Source organism: Chiroxiphia lanceolata, chromosome 5 (assembly GCF_009829145.1).
Source record: "Chiroxiphia lanceolata isolate bChiLan1 chromosome 5, bChiLan1.pri, whole genome shotgun sequence".
Classification (NCBI taxonomy): Eukaryota; Metazoa; Chordata; class Aves; order Passeriformes; family Pipridae; genus Chiroxiphia; species Chiroxiphia lanceolata.
The window spans coordinates 35,100,704-35,121,896 of NC_045641.1; the positions used below are offsets into that span (position 1 = coordinate 35,100,704).

Sequence of the window (21,193 nt, forward strand, 5' to 3'; positions counted from 1 at the left end):
TCTACAAGCATCATATTTTCTTTGTGTAGTTTATACTAGTTGTGGATTTTGGTTTTGAATAAAAGGCAGCTGGCAAAAAGTATTTGCCTATTTAGTATATGTGTAATTCCGATTGCTCTCATACAACGTGCATACTATTGGACTTGTTTCAAGATGTGACGGACGACACTTGTTTTACTTCACTCACATGAGTGGCATCACCTTTTAATATAGTATGTCTGGGTGGCAAGGAAGGCTTCTGCTCACTATATCCTGCCAGCAGTGCACTGATTTCACTCCATTTGCAGGGAAATGAGTTTCTCTTTTCCTAAAGGCAACAAAGTACTCACAGGAGAGTAGGCTTCGAGCACGCCTCAGTATGGACTGTGTGGAGAAGCCAGCAAGGACTAAGCCTGCAGTCCCACTGAAACTTTGTGGGCTCAGGAAGCAGGTCCCTAGGGGATCCAGGCCTTGGAGGATACTAAAGCAAGGACCTCTTCTAGGGTTCAGAGTACATTTTATGGTATTTCTTACAGCCCAGGAGGTCTTTGTTGGACCAAGAGAAGGCCTGAAAGAAAAATTTCTCATTGTGAAAAGGCATTAGACAGGCAAGAGAGGAAAACTCTTTACAACCCCCTGAACTGACATTAGGTCTTAGCCAACAGCTGGTTATTTGAAAAAAAGTTTACAGCTGCAGGTTCTGCTCAAACAAAATGCTACATTTAAAAGTTGAAAGCCATTTTGGTGCATTTGGATGTTCACATTCAAGAGGAGATGAAGACAGATTCCCCTTGAACTTCTGACCACTTTGGAGTTTTATTAAACAGCAAAGAAAACACAGGTGCCCAGAAATACTGTAAAAAGTGGTTTAACTATTGAAAAACATAATAAAATAAAATAAATTAGAAAACAATATACAAAACATCTTGAAAAACTGTTGTTGCTGGAATTTTAGTTCTGAAGGTTTGATTTGCATACTGTAGTACAGTTTCTTTCCTATGCCAAACTTGCAAAGTCTGGTCTCTGAGAAAGAAAAATTAGAACATTGTATTAAAGTTCTAATGAGTGATGAATTATAAGCCCAAAGTGGTTAAAATTTGTTTGTGGATAGGTATATAATGTCATTGAACAGCTGGAAGGCAATAAGAATGATAATTTTCCTAAGTCAGTGCATTAATATACAGGATGTTTCTCCATAGACTGCTGAAATACCATGAGTACATAATAACACCAGGGAAAATAAATTTTTCTCACATGCTCTACATGAACTGTTGACATGATTTTCTCCCTGCCAAAAAATGTTAGGAATACAGAGCAAATAAAGATCTTTCACTGGGAAATTATTTTGCATTTTGCAAAATGATAGAAAACATATTCCTTCTGCATTGCTTGAACAACAGGAAACATCCACTAGAAAATCTTGAAAATTAATATTGGCAATGCATTTCACATATGTCAAAACAGGCCCATTCTACATATTAGGCCTCTTTTACAAACACAATTTAAATATATGAAAGATAGATAAATTAATATATTCTATGTAACTGTATGCACACATTAATTTTGCCTAAGAAAAGGAAAATTATTCCTTTTAGATATAAGTTCTTTAAAACATATGAAGCTTCTCCTTAACGAACAATAGGCTGCATGCCAGGAATACAGAGTTTAGATGTTTCAGAGCCTGCTATGTTAATGTGTGAGCTTGTCCTGAAAAGCTTGAATATATAATCTAATCAAAATCGAGGTGATTCTACATGGAAAACAAATCCAATGTCTTTTATCAGAAAAGGCAAGAGAATGTGAGTTAATAAGAATTGCCTCTTAATAATTATAGAAAATAACTGTTAATAGAGTGCTAAAGAGTTCAAGAGTACTTAGGAGTGTAATGTTCTAATTCTGTCCTTCCCCTTCATCTCCTCCTCCCTTCTCCCATCCTTCTCTCTAAGGATGTGCTCCCCCAGCCCTGTCCACCTCTGTCCCTTTCAGCCTTGCCTGTCCCCAGTGTTCTTGCTCCAAACAGCCCTCAGCTGCCTAAGTGCTGGCAGAAGGCACCTTATGAGCCGAGAAGAGAGAAGGAGGCGGAGAAAGCTGGGAGAGATTACTTGAATCTTCCCTGTGCTATTACACAAAACTCTCCATTCTCCTTAGGCTTGGTTCTGATGCCAAGATCAATGCTGGTGGGCTGGAGGCACTGGTGTTGAGTCCCCACATAGCACAGGACACGGTAAAAGCTTTATGCAATGTGACTGGGTGAAGCAGGCAGCAAGCACACAGGTGTTCTCTGTGCGCAGAAGGTGTATTTTGTTCTCTTTATAATCCCTCGCAAGAAGCTGAAGGCCCCCCAAACGCCTGCTAATAGACCTCTATGACTGCAGTAGACAAGCAATGTAATCCATCACAAATTCCAGTACATCGAAGCAATATTAGTACCATGACTCTGCATTTTTTTCTTTGGAAAGAATTTGATTAGTCTTAGTATGGCCTGGATTTATCAAAGTCTGATCTCTGTTCCTTGCTCTTGTGCAGGTGTTTACATTAATATAAATTAAGCATAGTAAAAATCAAACACAATGTAAATTAAATACAATGCTGCTGAATTAGAGTAAAGTTGGCAGACACGGAATTTGGCAATAGAGATTATAAAGAAAAATGAGCTTGTAAGGGAAAAAAAGTGTGGAATATTTATTTTCTTTTAAAACAGGAAGGTTAAAAGCTGTTTAATTATTCTTAAAACATATATTGGTCTATGATAGGTTCAATTCCAGACAGCTTGACTGCAGTTCTTTACTAATCTGTACTGAGACTAGGGGAATGCTTAACAACTCCATCAAGGCATCTGAATAGTGTCTTCATTACTGTATTAAGTACTGATTTTACTACTCAAAATGGAAAAAAGATTACTGCAATTTGGGGTTAAAATATATCAAGGAGGACTTAATAAATACCGCTTAAAATTTTTATTTTAATACACGACCACATAATATTTTGAAAATGGAATCTGACTTGTTTTAGAGTTATTTATGGGTTCTTTTTTTTTCTCAGTGACGATTTACAATTCCAGATACAATGATAACTTAGTAAGTAAGGCATGCCCTTAATTCATGTACACAGTCCATGGATAGTTCTCTGAATAGCAAAGTATGAACTTGCCTCTGAGGCTTCTTCTTTCAGAAGCTATATCGCATCTGATACCAGCAACGTGATTTGCCACTCCTAAGGCAGAAAATGAATGCTCAGAATATACCAATCTCTCTTGGCGGAGAGCCACACTTTCTATTTATCAGGCATCCTTTTCAGTAATGGGTTAACCCTTACAGACAGCTAATGTTCACTCTGCTTCTGCTGGAACACATTTAAGATAAAATATTTATACCTCTCCATTGGAATAAGCATTAAAAAGGCAGGATTGTTCAAAATAATGGTCTAAAAGAGGAATAAAAATGAGAACCCAAAATAGGCTAATAAAATCCTTCTCAAATATGCAGATATCTAAGGGAAAAAAAAATTAGAATTTTTTTATATCTGACATTGATATGGAGGAAGATTTGTTATCACTGGTCAGCAACAAGCTAGAACACGTTGACAAGTACAAAATGACTCATGAGAGTCTGCATGTGTTTAAAAGAGCAGATCGTGCTTAGTAAAATGGATTTCATAAGAAGGTGGCACAGAAGAAATTAATGAATGTATGCAGATAGTTTGCCTCTCATTGTCTTCCCTGATCTCATATGTATATGTATGTGTGTATGTATGTATATATGTATTTATATGTACGTATGCATAGAGCTTAGAAGATAAAGTGACTTTTAGCCTAATTTTTCTGGTAAAGGTATCCAGAAGAACTCTTGACTTCTTATATAATCACTCAGAGGAACAGGACAGACTCTCAGGATATGGGGCTGCACTCAGGGAATGCTCAGTGATGAGTGACAGAAAAGTCTGAAGATAGATCCCAAATGCTCACAATGGCTGTCTGGTCATGATCACCTGCCTTTAAAAGATAATCAGATCAAAATGTATGATGGTCTCCCTTAGCTACCCAAGTGTGAAGTCAGCTAACACGGATTGCACGTGTGCCCAGAGTTACTTCTTCAATGAACTTTAAGTAAGAACAGGAGTTTCTCTTGTAATGTAAAATTGGCAAAAGTCTTCAATATGAGTAAAATGACTCTCCACTGTCTGTACACCTACCCTGGCCGTGTGATGGGCTCTACGTGCAGTGAAGGGGCATCCACAATTACTCTGGGCAATCTGTTCCAGTGTCTCACCATTACAAATCAGAGCCTCAACAAATAATTTAGACTTAATGTACCTTCCCTTCCCATTCAGTCCCCAACCTGTAGGATAAATGCAAGGGGGAAAGGGGATGGTCTTACCCTGGATGAAGCTAGACCTTTCCTCACAAATTTACACTTGTAGAAAAGAGAAAGCCTACTCCCATACATGGCTCATCATTGCAGATGATGCTCCTGCAGTTTAGGGACTCATACCACTGCCCAGGCTTTGACATCGACTCCTGTCTTCAAGAAGTTCTAACCCCCATAATCAGGATATCCTGGTTATACACTACAGTGCAAGTAAATAGCAGTGACAGACTTGTTTTCAGTTCCTACAGTCTCAATTTCTGCTATGAAATACAATCACAATTTCTGTGGGCAACCCATTCCGGTGTCTCACCACCACAAATCAGGGTCTCCACATATAATTTAGGCTTAATGTGCCTTGCACTGTTAATGTTTTCCAATTTATCACGTCTTGAGAATCAGAAAGCTCTTCTGAACTTTTCTCCCTTGAGTTTGTTAGTTCAAAAGAGAGAAGGCAGTAAAAGACCTGCCAAAGACAACACAAGGACTACACAGCAGATGGATAGGCAGACAAAACAGATAGTTGGATAGCTATAGGTAGCTCAGGCAAGATCCACTCTTTCCAAACTTGACGACTTCTGCAAAACACATGTATTTATCTCCTAACTGAAGAGGTGCAACATTGTGATTAATGTAAAATCTTAACACAGAGAAATAAAGCTACACAATTGCCAGGACAATAGTTACACTAAGTGGAAACATTGAAAAAAGTTCCTCTAACCCTCTTCAGCAACACCATCAAAACAAAAGCATTAACCTACAGGGTAGCCGTACGTTAACCAACACTTCTGTGTCTCCTTAAAAAAAGAAAAAAAAAAGAAATCTGAAAGAATAAACAAGAGTGGGGGTTTCGTAGGGGCCTTTGTTTTTAATGATAGTTAGTTCTTGGATAATTTTGTCATCTGACTGGAAAGATAAGAATGGAACAGTGGGAGAGAGAACGATGGAAATGCAGTAGCATGCTGAATATAAGGTAAAATAACTAAGTTGATAGCAATTATTGTGTAAGCCTCAAACTGTGATCTAATCAACTATCACAACCTAAGCAGGATTGAGCTGCATTGGTACTTGAAGGGAAAATCTCATATGCTGTTGAAAACACTGTTGATGATTTGATAGGTGCTATGTTTCTCTTCTGATTCTCTTAGGGAAACAGATCACAGCTAGGGTTTAGAAGGAACTTGTAATTATTTACGACCAATTAGCATAACAGTATTATTATTAGAGAGGATATTTATTTGCTTCTTGTCTACTACACTGCTGCATTTTCATAGGAATATGGTATTTTTCTCACCTTGTCTTCAACTTTCTATAGCATTTTAGAGATATTGAATAGCAATTATATTTTATTTCAGAAGTGGTTCCTACTCTAGGACTGAACAAAGTGATTCTCACATAAATGCCATGAGCTTTACATACTTAAGACACTTAAATAATGCTATTTAGAATTTATAAGACTCCTGTGAGACAGCAGCAAGGTTTTACCTAGAGTTCACGCAACCAGGATGAAAATCTCCTAAGCAGACCCTGAAAAGCTGGGCCATGCACCATTAAATCACATGTAAAATATGTATTGTTTTGGCTGGCAAATTAGCTTCATGGGAATGAGTTTCACTCTCTGATTGTAATGTCCTTTGTGAACTAATTGAATAAAGTTTACATTAACATATAATTTTAATACTATTAGAACAATACAAATAACCAGTTAGTGAAATAAGCGTTATTAGAGACACCCAGACATCACGGAAGAAGATTTTGTGGGAACATAGACTACAAGTTCTGGGTCTTCTGTGGAGCATAATGTGCTGTTACACTGGAGAAGACATAATAATTCATTTAACATACTAGAGATAAGGTGCTGAAGGGGGAATAAATGGACCACATCAGTTAAGTCTGCTACACAAGGTAAGGAATTTTATAAACCACATGTCTTTGCTGAGAGATAAAGCCCTTCTGGAATTAGTGCTACATCAGCTATCAACAGAAGAAATATGGACGTAGCAAAGAAATTTTATTTAAAACACTAATGAAATACATTGTATAGTTCAGTGTGAATGTGATTTAATCAGTCTTTCATACTCAGACATTAGAGTGGCGGCAGACATCTGTGTCTAAGAACGACTTAAGCAACCAGAGAGTATGTTAAAGTTTGTAGTTTGGCACTAGCCCAACGAAGTCTATCTTGAATATATGCATTATTAAAGAGTCCCACTCAGATGAATTGAAGAAGAGAGGGATGGCTCATATTTTAAATTCTTTTACCTGTTTATGCTTATACATGAAGGCCAAATTTCTGGTGTGTAATGAAGCACCTGACTTAGAGCCAACCTGAGCCAGCAGGTCCCCATCCCATAGCCTGGCACCACACAGAGGCAGCAATTCAAGGCTAGAGCAGTTTGAATGTGTTTGCAGAGTGTATTAGCTCGGGGCAGTGCCATGCCCATGCAGCTACACATTTCCAGATCTGAGCAGCTTCTGTGTATTTCTGCACAATAGACTCTTTTATTCCCCGTCAAGTTAACTCCAGAAAAGCCAGTCTGGTGTCAATATGACCAGAAATCTTAGTTTTGTCGCAAGATGAGCCTTGCTGCTATTTCTTACCGGTTTCTCTGACAGTGAGTTGTGTGAAAGAAAAATGTAAATATACTGTCAAATGTTATTTAATGTATTCAACATATACTTTCCAATGCTTTTCAATTTAGGATACATGCTTTTAAATATGTTGGGTGACAGATTTTATTTTATTTGTTGGTTTTATAACCATCAGACAAGTTAGGGTGTTGTGCCTGCTCTTCTAACTTTCTCTGAAGAATAATAGTCCAGTCTTTGGATCCTGCAATCTATACTTAGTGCAGGGTCTCAGGACTGATAAGGAAAAAAAAAAAACCCACAACAGTGAAAAGCAGTTAATCAGTCCCAATAAATACTTAGGACCGACTGTCTTAGGGATGGCTCTAACTTGCATTAGCCAGTGCCCTGTCTGCGTACATTTGCCCATGCCTTATATATACTCAGTTGCCTTAAGGCCTGATTGTATTCCAATGCATGGACTCAGGGTGCTCTGAATCTGCATATTTCACAACCAAACTCCTTGACTGCACATTTTAATCTTCCAGAATGCAGTGCCTTATTTTGACACCTGCTCCAGAAGCTCTCCAGAACCTGGTGGTGTAATCCCAGTGTGGTACAAAGTGGTAAAAGTGAGGGCCCAGTGATAAGTCTCATGGAGATATTCAACTACAAAACCTAAAGATAGATGCCTACTTGTGAGTCCCCACAGGCAAGCCATGTTTTTAAGCTGACATGATAAATCAGTGGAGTCAGAGACCTGTGAGAGGGAACTCCTTTCAGAGCAGAGGACTAGGTAGCTGCTACATACAGACTGCTGGTGCTAAGACACACTAGCACCTCCCTCCTGACCTTCTGCTCTGCAAGGATGTGGACCTCCTGTAGGTGCTGCCTCGTGTCCACCAACACGGTGTGAATGCCTCAGTAACTGCTCAAATAGCACAGTGTGGGCATCTCATTTGATCCTCCCTTCATGAGCCAGTTGAAATGATCTCCAGGCTCCTGCATTGACTACGTCTCCACTGCTGGTAACAAGCACTTCAAACCCACATGTCAACATCCATGTATAGACACATACATTTAGGTTTCTTAATTAGGGAATAATATCCTCAGTCATTTCCACATGAAAAGGATTAAGTGCACAAATCCTGAAACACTTCTTTATGAAACACTTAAAGCCCCTGGTACAGGAAAGGTGCTTGGTGTTCCTGAGCTAAACCAATGTGGCAACTACGTCCCCAGAAGGGGTTAGCTGCTGAGTTGCTTTAAATGCAGAAGACATTGGCAAATAAATACTTATTTTTGTTTTGCTCTCTTCACCCACAAGATGTGGTGCAGCCAGGTCCTTAAAATAGAGTTGGCACTGGAACGGATTTGAGGCAGCTGAAGAAATTGTCGGTGATGAGATGGCTGTACAAGCAAACGCCTCAGAGATGAAATAAGTATGAACTAAAGGCTACAATAAGTGAAAGAGATTCACAAAAAGTACAGGCATTGTCAGCATGCTTCTTCCTCTTCCCCATCCTTTGAAGCCAGCCAATATTGTGGAAAGCAGCCAGAGCAGAAAAGGAAGCAGCCTGTATTTATAAGTCTAACAAGCAAGCATAAGACTTTGGGACTAATTTAAGAGAATGATGGGAAAAAAATGTGCCAAATCCAGTTCTCAATGACTTCACAGCATAATTTTTTTTAGAAACTGGAAGATTCATCTTTCTGTTTGATGTGGAAATAAAGATATCAGCAAAACACAGAGCTTTACAGGCATGTGGATATCATGGCCACCATCATCATTTCTCCCACTATTGGGAAGCAGCTATTTTATCCTGATAATATATTCACAGGCAATATTGCTTTTTCTCACATCAGTTTCTGAGCAGATAAGAGAGTTCTTTTCCATTTGGTACAGAGAATTCCACAAAGGTCTAAAAATGATGAGTTGATATTTTTTTCCCTTTCAAGTACTGAAGTTCATAAAATAAACTGCCAGTCTTCTGAAGATTTGGGTGAGGATTTGCTGGAGCATAATCACACTAGAAGACTGAATGTAAGAAACAGGAATTTTTTTATTCAGCCTAAAGACAGAATAATGACTTCTGGTTTTCTGCAGTAGTACATCTCCTTTAACTCCTAATAGTGCCATTTCATGGTTTCCTTTAAACTACTAGGAATTTCCTAATAAAAATGCATACAAGGAAACTGACCAGATAGGTAAAAAAGAGAAAAAATAATATGTATGAGATTGTCGGGAGTATTAACTTTGGTAATTTTGAGATGCAATGTGGAAAAGCTACAAGCAACAATTCTGTCTTTGATAAATTTAATAGCACGTAACAGTCATTCAGATTAGAAGTCACAGAGGACAAGGATGCAATATCTACTAAGGAAGAAGTTAAGAGGTTTTTAAAGTGGTCAGTAGTTCAAGGACCTTTACTTACCTAGAAATTCAGATTATATAAACACATCTTTGATTTCCTGAAATTGATTCCGGTATGAAAAGGCAAGCTGGTTTTATATAATGCCACACTTTCAGAAGACAGGAGAATTGGAAATGACAGGTGATTATATCTAATTAAACTGTATTAGGATACATATAGCCAATGGATTGAATGCTATACTTGTTTTGATTCCTTCATTTTCAGTGAAGATATTTAAAATCAATTATTATTTATTTTGCCACTAAAAATTATCTTTATATTTACAAAAACAAAAGAACCCATTAATTTTTCAAGTTCTACAATTATTAGAATGCTTCAGAAAGTTTTATGTTTAATTTTAATATATTTGTAAAGGACAATATTTTTTGTTTTCAGAAGGGCCTGGGATCCGAAAGATTTGGGATATTCTGTAATAAAATGTGAAAAGTTAAGCAAAGGGTGAGTGTTGTTTGGACTTCTTGGTCATTTACAAACTTTTTGAAGAAAGGAAAGAATAATGTATAAACTAGGCAAGTGTGTTAAAAATATTCTCCAAAAGTCATGTCATGTAGAACACCTAATGAATTTAAAGCACAGTTTCAGTAGCATTTTCAGTAATTGAGAGTACATTCTATATTAAGGGAGAATAATTGGGTATTAAGATGGAAACCATGTTCCATTTGATTACCATTCAGTTCTGATGAGTTGAAGAGAACTTTGAAATTGTATCATGTCCTTACTGTACTAGCAATAATCCTATGCAAGGATATATTTTATATTCAGTTTCCTTTCTGCTCACTTGGTTTTTGGGTTTTTTTTATTTGCTTCCTCCAAAAGTAATTTTCTTATTGTCTTCTTACTGATAAGGAATGACTTGATGCAGATGAAATAAAACTAATTTTAAAAGGAAAAAGTAAAAATGGAATTCCCAGGGTAGATCAATTCTACTGCACGTTTCTGTTATTAGTTCAGAGTGTTTCACTTGTTAGCCATTTGTAGGCCATCTCATGCAAAATTATTTACCAGTAAAACACACCGACTTAGTGAGTCACCACTATGAAATGCACTGCGGTCAGCTCATGGCTCCTGTGCACTTCACATGGCCATTTGCACAACAGCAGAGAGAGTATAAATGCTGTCATTCTGATATGCAGTTATTTTTATTGGGTATTAATAGCTGATAAAAATCAAGCTTCAGAGCTTAAGCTGCCTGCCAAAATAGATATCTAGTGATGCTGATGCTTTCCCTGGTTATCATAGAGTGAGAAAATACAGTATTCAGCTTCCATCACTTGATTGATCCACCACTGAAAATCTGAGTCAAGATTCACCTTATCAACTAAATGATCAGATAACAAATTGAGCCAACAGCTTGATCAGTCATTCTGCAAGCTTAAGAGATTGCATTTGAGAATGGGCTTTGTGTATTGCAACTGTAAGTAATATATAAACTATATCACTGAACCATGGAGGAAAACAGTTTTTCAAGATCTCTGGGTGACGTACTTTCAGAGATAAACACAGCCAGATATCAAATGGCCAACAGGAAGAGAGGGTAAAAAACCCATGAAATCTGCTCAAGGAGATACAAAATACGGTACTCCTGCAATCACCTTTTGTCATAAAAGGTGACAGTGACCCTTTTTTATTTCTTTGAGATTATAATCTGACAGAAAAAAAAATAGAAGGTGTTACTGCAAAGGAATCATAACTTGTTAAGGAAAAAGTATTGCATTAATAGCAGGAGTTACTGAAATATCCATTATCAATTTGCAGTCTCTATTTTTCTGTACTTTTGTGTTCCGAGAAAAGATGGGTTGCTTAGAGCCCAGGTAGTGGTATATGGGGATTCTTCACCTTGAACTCTGCTTACAACACCAGCCACTAGTCTCTAGTGACCAAGGACTGCTAGCCCCTGAAGACCACTCCTTGACCTGTACAGGATGAGTTGAGTGCTCTCAGATCAGCACCCATGCAAAAAATGATAGTACCACGTGTTTGATGCTAGTCATAAACCCCAGCAGTGTTTTTGGCTATGAAGCCAAGAATTTGCCATGGTATGACAAAGTATTTTCTGCCTGCTTTCTACATTAGAGATAAGGCAGCATATGGAATTCTACTTGGTTGCAGCAGCCTCTGCCTGCTCTATGAATCTCTGCTAACTGACTGGTATTGCATGTCTATCACCAGATCTAAAATTCACATAACAACAAATGTATATTGCATATTTTGCCTACTGCAGAGCTGGAGCCTCCAACCTTCAGGAGAACAAATAGCAGCCTTTCCTTTCCATGCAGAGCAAACTGCCTTTTATTTCTTTCACAGCTTTCAAATGCCATGACTGCATCTCGAAGTTGCATTTCATTAAGGCATCATCTTTTATGTATTACTAACACACCAATTCAATGAAATATTAAGATGAAATGATCTTGTGTTGGCTAGAAGAAGCCAGGCACAGTGCAGAAGCAGGTATTGGAAGTGCTTAGACTCTTTGCAGTGACTCCTTCTGGAGATATGAAGCATTAGTTACATACCTCAAAATAAGTCTCTTCATTCAACCTCAGTTATAAAGATACAGCCCCTTAAGATACTGTTTAAAACAAGATCAAATATCAAAGAAGTGACAAAATGAGCAACTCTGAAAAGATAGATGTAGTCTCAACCTTTAATATTACTTTAAATGAAATAATTTGATCACTCTAGCTAGCATGTTTTTGTTGTTTCTTTTTCTTTTTTTTTAATTAATATGTGTAGTCCTTAATTTTCCCTCACTGCTTTTCAGAATACCTTAAGGATGAGCAACAGGAGTTCTCCTTACTTGTTACCATTTATTACTACTTGTCCTTCAGGACTGCATAGAGATCCAGCATGAGATCAAGAATTGCTTCTCAAAAACTGCTGTAAATATAGTTCCCATGGCAAAAACCTGCAATCAGGGATAGAAAGGGGTGGCACAAAAGAAATAACCTTGTTATCTCCTTTTGATTGTACTAGTATTTTCAATGGAAATATGCTGGTATCACTTTTCGCCTTTTCTGTATTTACTTCTGTATAATAAAGAAGAAAAAATATAGTATTGCATTCCTTCACTGTTCTTGTGTATTGCCTTTTCACTCCAGGTATTCTCTTATCTCTGACTCAGGAAGAAATACTTCTTCAGGCCAGGTTCGGGGATAATGATTGCATGCTAAGTGCAATCCTTAGAAAAACAGATATGTCTTTATGTGCATAAAGACCTTCTTGAACTGGGACCTTATGAGTTAATGGTTTCACTGGCAGGAGCAGTGAGCACAGGAATACTGCTCAAGGTCTTTAGTAAAAGGGAAAGACTTCCAGAATGGAGTGGCTTGCCAGGCACTGCAATTCCTGATAGCACACTGCAAAGGGATGAGTGTCCTCATAGGTAAAGACATCTGACAGTGTAGACATTTTCCTGGCTTTGGAAAGAGAAAAAGCCAAGTAATTAATAGAGAAAAATATAGCAATGCCTAATCAGTCAGCACTACTGCAATGCTTCAGATTTCGTGGCTGACACAGCAAGTTCCCTCCCCTGTGTCCTCAGGCTTGGGTGCACTCAGGTATCACCCTGACTTGGCAGAAGTGGCTGTTCGGATGTGTTGCTAAACTACCTCTGTCCTAATTTCTTATTAAAATAGAAGAAAAAATAAAAATACACTGCAATATAACATGGAAAGTAAAAATCTTCCAGGGGAAGGGAGGTGAGGTAGGGCTGCAGCAGGTGCACCCCAGCGCCCAGCTGCTCCTTGCGTCTTGCCCATCCGCACCAGAAGATGCCACTATCCCAGTTTGAGAGGATAAATAAGTACTGATCTCTGGCTTCTCTGAACATGACCAAAAGCTTCTGTATGTCTCAAACTGTATGTGCTTTAGGAAGATATGTAGCGTAGGATCTGAGCTTTAAAGCAGTTGGAAAATCCTTGTTAAATCTCAGCACAGGATTTTTTTTCGGTTTGGCCTGCAGGCATTTCTAAGAGTGGAACACCACTTTCCTGCCAAGACAAATTCTACCTCTTGCTTTTATTTTCCCATGCCACTTCCTGTGCCAATCAGCCTTTTAATTCTCCTGCACATCCTGTTAGAAAAGCACTTCTGCTTCTCTTTTCAGCACTGATTTCTCCTTTAGCACAGTACCTCTACTGTACGTAGATTATAGCCTTCCCCTTAAATTTCAATCTTGGCCTCCTGTTGATAAAGATGGTACACACTGCTAAATAATGGATGCTGCTTAAGAATGGTAGAGAAACATTTTCCCAAAGTATTACTGTTTCTGTGCATTGATATAATGTGGCTCATCGCACGGAGAAGCTAATAGATTATTTCTTTGCACATTATACTACATTATATTGTTCTTCCCTTTTAATGCACAAAAGGAGAGAGGCAACTATATCCATAAAGGATCTGGTTGTGGCTCCTTTAATTCTGTGACCATAAATGCTTCTTGCAATCAGCTCTCAGTGAGGGCTGCAGTGAAGAGCAGCTCGCAGATATTTTTCCACCAGGAGTGAGTACACCACCAGTATCATGTTTCAATAGAACAGCTGGTGTTTAAAAGGCTGGTAATTACAATTTTATTCAAAAAATCAGAACTGGTGGAGCTAAGAAGATCATTGATTCAGATGGATGACCTTGAAAAGCAGATTGCAATGAACTTGTTGAACTTTTTAAAAAGTAAAAAAAATAAATAAATAAAAATAGATCTCTCTATAACATTTCTGGTACTTTCTGGTAACATGTTACAATCTTCAATTTTCCCCCAAATACTGTCATTATGAAAATTGACTGGAAAAAAAATAGTCTGAAAACCCTCATTATTTTACTATTCCTTCCAAGGGTGTGGATGTTGTTCTAAAAACTGCACTTCCCAGTAATTAAAAGCTCTGCAAAATTTTATGTTTGAAACAGTAGCTCATGCTGATGGTGTGTTTTATAGAAATAAGAAGACAAAAAGAGCTGTACTGGTATGAGAGATGGACAGCCAGTCCCCATCTCTGACAGCAACCATAAGCAGCTGCACAAGGAAGAATATGAGATGTAGCAAATCTACAGTAATATTTCTTCTTAATATTTCCCAGCCTCCATGTGTTTGGAGTTCAGACTCAAAACATCAGTGCATTTCCCTTTGGTGATCCTGTCCAGCACTTGAAACCTACATTGACCTAAAGCATCTGCAGCATCCTGCAGTGGAGTTCTACAGCTTAGCTGTGAGCTCTGTGAAACACAGAATCACTGGATAATTCAGGCTGGAAGGGACCTCAAGAGGTCTGCAGTCCAACCTCCTACTCAAAGCAGGGTCAGCTACAAGGTCAGACTAGGTTGCTCAGGGCTTTATCCAGCTGGGTATTGAAAACCTCCATGGGCAGAGACTGCACAACATCCTTGCTCCAATATTTCTTTAGTCTCGTCTGGAAAATATTTTCCTTTACACCCAGTCAGATCTGCCATTCAGCTCTGTATCACTTCATGGCCATTGTCCTTTGTTTTTCTGATGTGCACTGCCAGGATGGGCCTGGCTCCAGATCCTCAGTAAGGCATGAGTACTGCTTGGCAGGTGCTATTTAGTACTACTTAGTAGGTACTGCAGTCAGGTTCTCCCAGGGCCATCTCTTTCCCAGGCTGAAGATGCCCTGGTGCCTCAATATCTCCTTTAAGTGCAAATGTCCCAGATTTGACCATCATGGTGGGCCTTCACCAAACTCACTCCAGTTTATTGATGTCTTTCTTGTACTGTAGGGTCCCAAACTGGATGCAGCATTCCAGCTGTGCTCCAATGAATGCTGAGTGAAGGGCAATAATCTCTTGGCCGTTGTGCTCCCACTGACACAGCTGGGCTTGCTTTCAGCTGTCCCCATTACACATGGCATGAAGTTGATTCCTTTAAGCCTGTTGTCAGCCAGGAGTCCCAGCCCTTTCCCACAGATCTGTTCCCCAGGCACTCAGTCCCCCCAGGCCCATCCAGCTGTTAACCCAGGGCCCTCCCAGATCCACAATTTACTCAGCAGCATCAGGCTACTCACTGTTTCCTTCTCTATTCTAAATAACTCCCTGTATTTTGTTGGCTTGTTTTGAGTATTTTAGTTAATAGTTGCCTAAAATCACATATATTATAGCAAAGTGTTTATTGGATTCATGCTGTTTATATTTCTAGAGTGAAAGCAGATAAATACCTTTGTAAGGCATTTGGTAGTAACCATAGCTGCCAGTTCTGAGTACATTTACAGAGATGGCACGCTGCTTTTTATCAGTGATCAGCTTCATGATGCTGCTGAATTTATTCGGTGTTGCCTCTGCAATGTACCTACTCTTTACTTTCTGTTTGGATTGCAGATACATATATTGCTAATACAGACGACATGAAGCTCCTCCATGTTCTGGCATTTAAGTATTTGCAGTCTAGCAAGATGTCACTTGTCATGTATTTGCTTAACATACAGCATCCTAAAGGCTGCCAAAATATTTACAAATATTGTAAAAAAGGAAATCCAGACAAAACATTATTTCAATTAAGGCAGTTTTTCCTGTTTGTGCTCCAAATAATTACAAAGGGGAAACTGACAACTGAAACTAAAAAAGAAACGAAACTAAAGGAGTCAGTCATGTCCCATAAAGTCTAACCACCTGTGAAACAACCAATGGGCTACTGCTCATCCTATCACATTGTGTGGCTGCAAACCTTTAAAACCATGAGCCACGTCGGCTAAGAGCAGTCCAGAAATAAACTTTTGTCTTGCATTTACTTTTCAGAAAAAAAATGAATAACTAGTACAAGGGAGAAGGAGCATGTTCTCAGCATAAACTCTTGCCCTAAATGATCTGATTTGGAAGACTGTATGAGCGGTGCGATGTCATTTTGGTTTCAGCCCTTGGTGTACATGTTGACACTGTTACACAAGCCTTGAGACACTGAGTTTTCTGCAGTCTTTCTGCTGCGTGCCATTTCCAGATGTCCCATCTCCAGCGATGCCCAGTGGCTTATCTAGCACCAGTGTGAGGATGCTCTACATGATGAGTAATTATTGAGCTCTGCTGCAGTCCCACCTCCTGTCCCCTATTTAAATGCGTACACACTACTCAGACAAATTGTGGCAAATTGGTGCAATTAGCTCGTGCATCAAGAAAACGCTGTTCCAACGGGGAAAAATAAATGAATGGACCTTGCCAGGTTTTATTGCTACCTCACTTATACCTGTATCTACTATGCGAATGCAAACACACATACATACATACATATCTACATCCATCCATTCATTTTAACAAGTTGTACAACTTTTCTTCCAAACTGTCGGTGCTGGAAGGCTAGAGAACCATTCCATGCTGGCCATCAAGCCACTACACGGTTATCATGCTAATCAAAGCCCGCTTTGAAACGCTATTTAGTTTCATTACCATCACAAAGGAACAGCTAAAGAACATCTAAAGGCGGGGGTGGTGGGGGTGGGGGTGGTGTGTGGAGGGGATGTGAACGGTCTGAGACACTATAATCTATTTGAACAGCCATGTTTATTGGAAACAGGAGGGGAAATTGTTTAGCGTAAGCTGGTATCAATCACTGAATGGTTTCTGTTCCTTGTTATTAATGCGCAGGCAGCCAGGCAGGGAAGAATGGGCTCTGTGGAAAGACAGACATCTCCCCACTAAAGGGGGAAAGGATTGGTACAGCCCCCACCCCCCGACCAGATGGACTCTTGCAATCTACCATAAAGACTAATTTTTTTCCCAGACGAGGACAGAGAAGTTATAACAACTCAATGCCTGAATGATCTTTTGTTATTTTGAAAAGTTTTGTGCGTTTTTTGTATATGCAGATTGAATTGGTTTTTAGGGGTAAGAATCTTCTCCAGAAAGGAGCCTCCATCCAGTAGAGAAGGAGGCTTAAGTAACTAATAATTAGTAATTAAATAATATTGCCTGACTAACTATCTAGGCTATGTGTAGGTGTAAATGTTTTACTGCATGTTTTATTGCATAGTTGTCACTTACTATTTTATTAAAGAAACGCACCCTTTCTCTTTAAAACAATATCATCTTAATAGTTTGCTGGATTTCTCTGTTTTGACTTAAGGTTAACAAATTAAAAGTGAATATTGATTTCAGAGGAATTAAATCAAGTGTCTGCAGTTATCATTCTGCAATAGATAACAGGTGTGGAGGCTATAACCCGGTGTAAAACTGCTGGTAAGAACAATGTAGGCAATGATCTCAAGGACTTTGATGCAATGAGTAAATCCACACAAAAGCTTTCCCAGGCTCCCTGATTTTGGCTTGAAAGACCATTATGGAGCCACAGTTGTGTATATTCAGGACAGATGCTGAAGGATGCTTTTCATTACATTTACACTTAAACTTTAAAGCAAACAAGAGTTTCCTGTTATGTCAGTTAGATCAAGAAGTACTTACATATGCAAATAAATCTACAAAATAACAGCCTCAAAACTGATCCTCCCTGCTTTCCTATTAAAAACATCATTTTGCTTGTTCATAATGAATTAAAATGCATGCTCAGAGTTGGATGTCTAAAAGAAAAGTGGACATGTTTTCTTCTGCCAAGTTCTGAAATATTCCAAGTCATACCTGCCAGGCTGCAGTCACATCAGATTTCATAAGCTAAATGAGTTTTGATTAGGTCAATACTTGGTTAGAAAGACGTAGCAGGTGAATCAGAAAGTAAACATTCATCAGTAGATAGTAGACCTCATTTTGTGTTAGGCTAGTATTTGAAAGGGCACTATGCCACTGCAAGTCTCCAGGTTGACACAGACAGCTAAGATCTTTGTGGCTGTATTGGGTCTGCGTGGTAATGTTTTGGTAGCTGGGGACTACAGAGGTGACTTCCATGAGAAGCTGCCAGAAGCTTCCCCCATATCTAAAAGAGCCAGTGCCAGCTGACTCCAAGACTGACCCACCGCTGGTCAGGGCTGAGTCCATCAGCGATGGTGGTAAATGCCTCTGGGGTAATATATTTAAGAAGGGGGAGAAAAACCTCCACAACTGCAGCTGGAAGTGAGGAGTGAGAACATGTGAGAGCAACAACTCTACAGACACCAAGGTCAGTGGAGAAGGAGGGGGAGAAGGTGCTACAGGTGCCAGAGCAGGGATTCTCCTGTAGCCCATGGTGCAGACCACGGTGAGGTCTGCATGCCATGGCAGGCTGTGCCCCTGCAGCCCATGGAGGTCCAGAGGTCCACGGCGGAGCAGAGATCCACCTGCAGCCCATGGAGGACCCTGTGCCAGAGCAGGTGGATGCCTGTAGGAGGCTGTGACTCTCATGGGAAGCCTACACTGGAGCAGGGCCTGTGGCCCCATGGAGAGAGGAGCCTACGCTGGTTTGCTGTCAGGACTTGTGACCCTGTTGGGGACCAACACTGGAGCACTCTGTTCTTGAAGGACTGCACTCTGTGGAAGGGATCCATGCTGGAACAGTTTGTGAAAAACTGCAGTCCATGGGAAGTACTCATGTTGGAGAAGCTCATGGAGGACTGCATCCCGTGGGAGGGACCCGTGCTGGAGAAGGGAAAAGGTGTGAGGAGTTCTCCCCCTTTTGAGGAAGGAGCAGCAGAGATGAGGACATGTGACAAACTGATCACAGTCCCCTTTCCCCATCACTTTGGGGGAGAAGGTAGAAAATGTGGGAGTCAAGTTGAGCCGGGGAAGAAGGGAGGAGCAGGGGGAAGGTGTTTTAAGATTAGGTTATGTTTCTCATTATCCTACTTGGATTTGATTGGCGATTTCTCCAAAGTTTAGTCTGTATTGCCATTAATGGTAATGGGTGAGTGACCTCTCCCTGTTCTTATCTTGACCAACCAGCCTTTCCTTATATTTTGTCTCCCCTGCCCAGCTGAGGAGACGAGTGGCTTTGGTGGGCACCTGGCATCCAGCCAGGGTCAACCCACCATAGTGGCTTTTTAGAGGAGCAAGGGCATTAAAACTCTCATGATTATACTCTGCTACCTGTCCATCTTAAAGGGATCTATGAACTTAGGTCTTTAACTCAGTTTTTTCTTTCCTAGTTTTACTACATTAACTGGTACTGATTTCCTTTGAGATGACTAAGCATAAAGGTACTGAGTTTTCTATGCAGTTTTTAGTGGGATGGCTGACCACAAAAAGTGACAATTGATAGCAAGGTTTGTACAGGAGAAGCAATCTTGGATAACTGCAGGTTAAACTGGAGCACAGTGTAACTTCAGGGAAAAGAGCAACAGACTAAAGTACCCAAATATTGGAAAGAAATCAAGACTTGAAATCTGAGGGGAGGATTGCCTTCTCTTTTCAAGACATTCTCCTTCTTTTTTTGTTTTCCAGCCCTATTTTCAAATCTTTTCTCTGATGTGTCAGAAGAGGCAAAGAAAGTTGATAATTATTCTTACAAAACTGGTAATGCCTGTGTGTATTCCTGCCCATACATAAATGGACTGGAACACTTCAAGCTCAAAGGGCTGTCAAAAATTGAGACATTCTGGTTCCTTCCTCAGACATTCTGAGTTAGTGATCAGAGACGTGTTCAAATACTTGTCCTCAACATCTCATTCAGGATGAGCTCTTTTTATCAGTCATCAAATCTTTTTCTTCTTTCAGATATGAACTGATTGATAAGGGTTCTACATTTGCTGGACTACTAACAATGCTTGAAATGGTAGTATTATTTTTGGAACACAGAAACTACATTCCTGCAGACAGAAAAGTAAAATTTCTATTAAAATGAGTATAGAAAACAAGCATAGAAACACTCCATAGGCCTCAGTCACTCAGCCAGGGTTTCTTTAACAAAGAAATATCATTTATGCTAAGTCACGACACTTGGGCTGCTTTCTAATAAAACAGGAGGCCACACATGGACAGGTCTCAAAACACACAGTGCTGAGCAATGTAATTAGGTTTTGATTTTAGGAAATACCTGATGTACTGCATGGCATTTTAGTAACTGTCTACTTACAGGTATGATTTTATTTTTAATACAAAGATAGGCTGAAGAAACAGAGAGCAACCCAGGTGGAACCTCCACTGGAACAATATCACTGATGAAGTATCATTTGATGCAGTTGCCATCACTTTCAGTCATCTCTGAATGGTAAACAGTTTGAATTATAAATTCTTTGCCACTAAATTTTCTGCTGCTAATTGCTCTTTTGCATGTAATTATCAGTGAGGATTTAATAAGTATGGAAATACTATTACATGCCAAAAAGTAAAAATAAAATGAGAAACAGCAGACTTAAAGAATGTCTGGCAGACAAACTCTTTAATTAATCCTGGAACACCATATTGGCTGCTGTCTTTCTCAGTGAACATCTCTGGCAGAGCGATGGATTTTTTAATCTTTCAAGCAAAACAAGTAATACATTTGCTTCTACAGCTAGGAAGGTTTTGGCCTTTGCCTCCAGGTTATGAATTTGAAAAGAACATCAATATGGGTGAGAACAAGACTGAACACATCAAAGGAAACATAGGAAATCTAAACATAACTTTAGAATAGTAACTTCTAATGAAGCACCAATTCAAATGAGAGAAGTGAAACCCAGGAGGGGTCTTGAACTGTCAATAGGCTTTCAGGAATAGCTCCAGCTTTTGCTTTTTTAACATGATTTGTGTCTTAAAAAGCCATGTGGTCTAGGGTGTAGGTAAAATACAGGAAATGTGGATGAAAAGTTTAAATTATCTTCTCAAGGATTTTCCTCTTGTTTCTGACTAGAAGAAAAAGATCAAATTGACCAAACAACTTTGCACTGATACTTTCTGCCTACTGTCAAACAGCAGTGGAAGTTGAAATATCCTTGAAGCATTCCACCTGTGGTCACAGTCATTAGATAATATTGATCTGAGTATAATCAGACTGATCAGATAATAAGACTG

At 39.3% G+C, this 21,193-nt stretch overlaps 1 long non-coding RNA gene across 1 annotated transcript in view; it reads right to left on the reverse strand.

The window, feature by feature from the left end:
- Nucleotides 1-851: 851 nt before the first annotated feature.
- Nucleotides 852-21,193, reverse strand: part of LOC116786904 — a 32,996-nt gene continuing 12,654 nt past the window's right edge. Inside the window, exon 3 of the long non-coding RNA XR_004357110.1 lies at nucleotides 852-1,002. This is a non-coding gene — a long non-coding RNA (uncharacterized LOC116786904). The remainder of the gene's footprint in view (nucleotides 1,003-21,193) is intronic.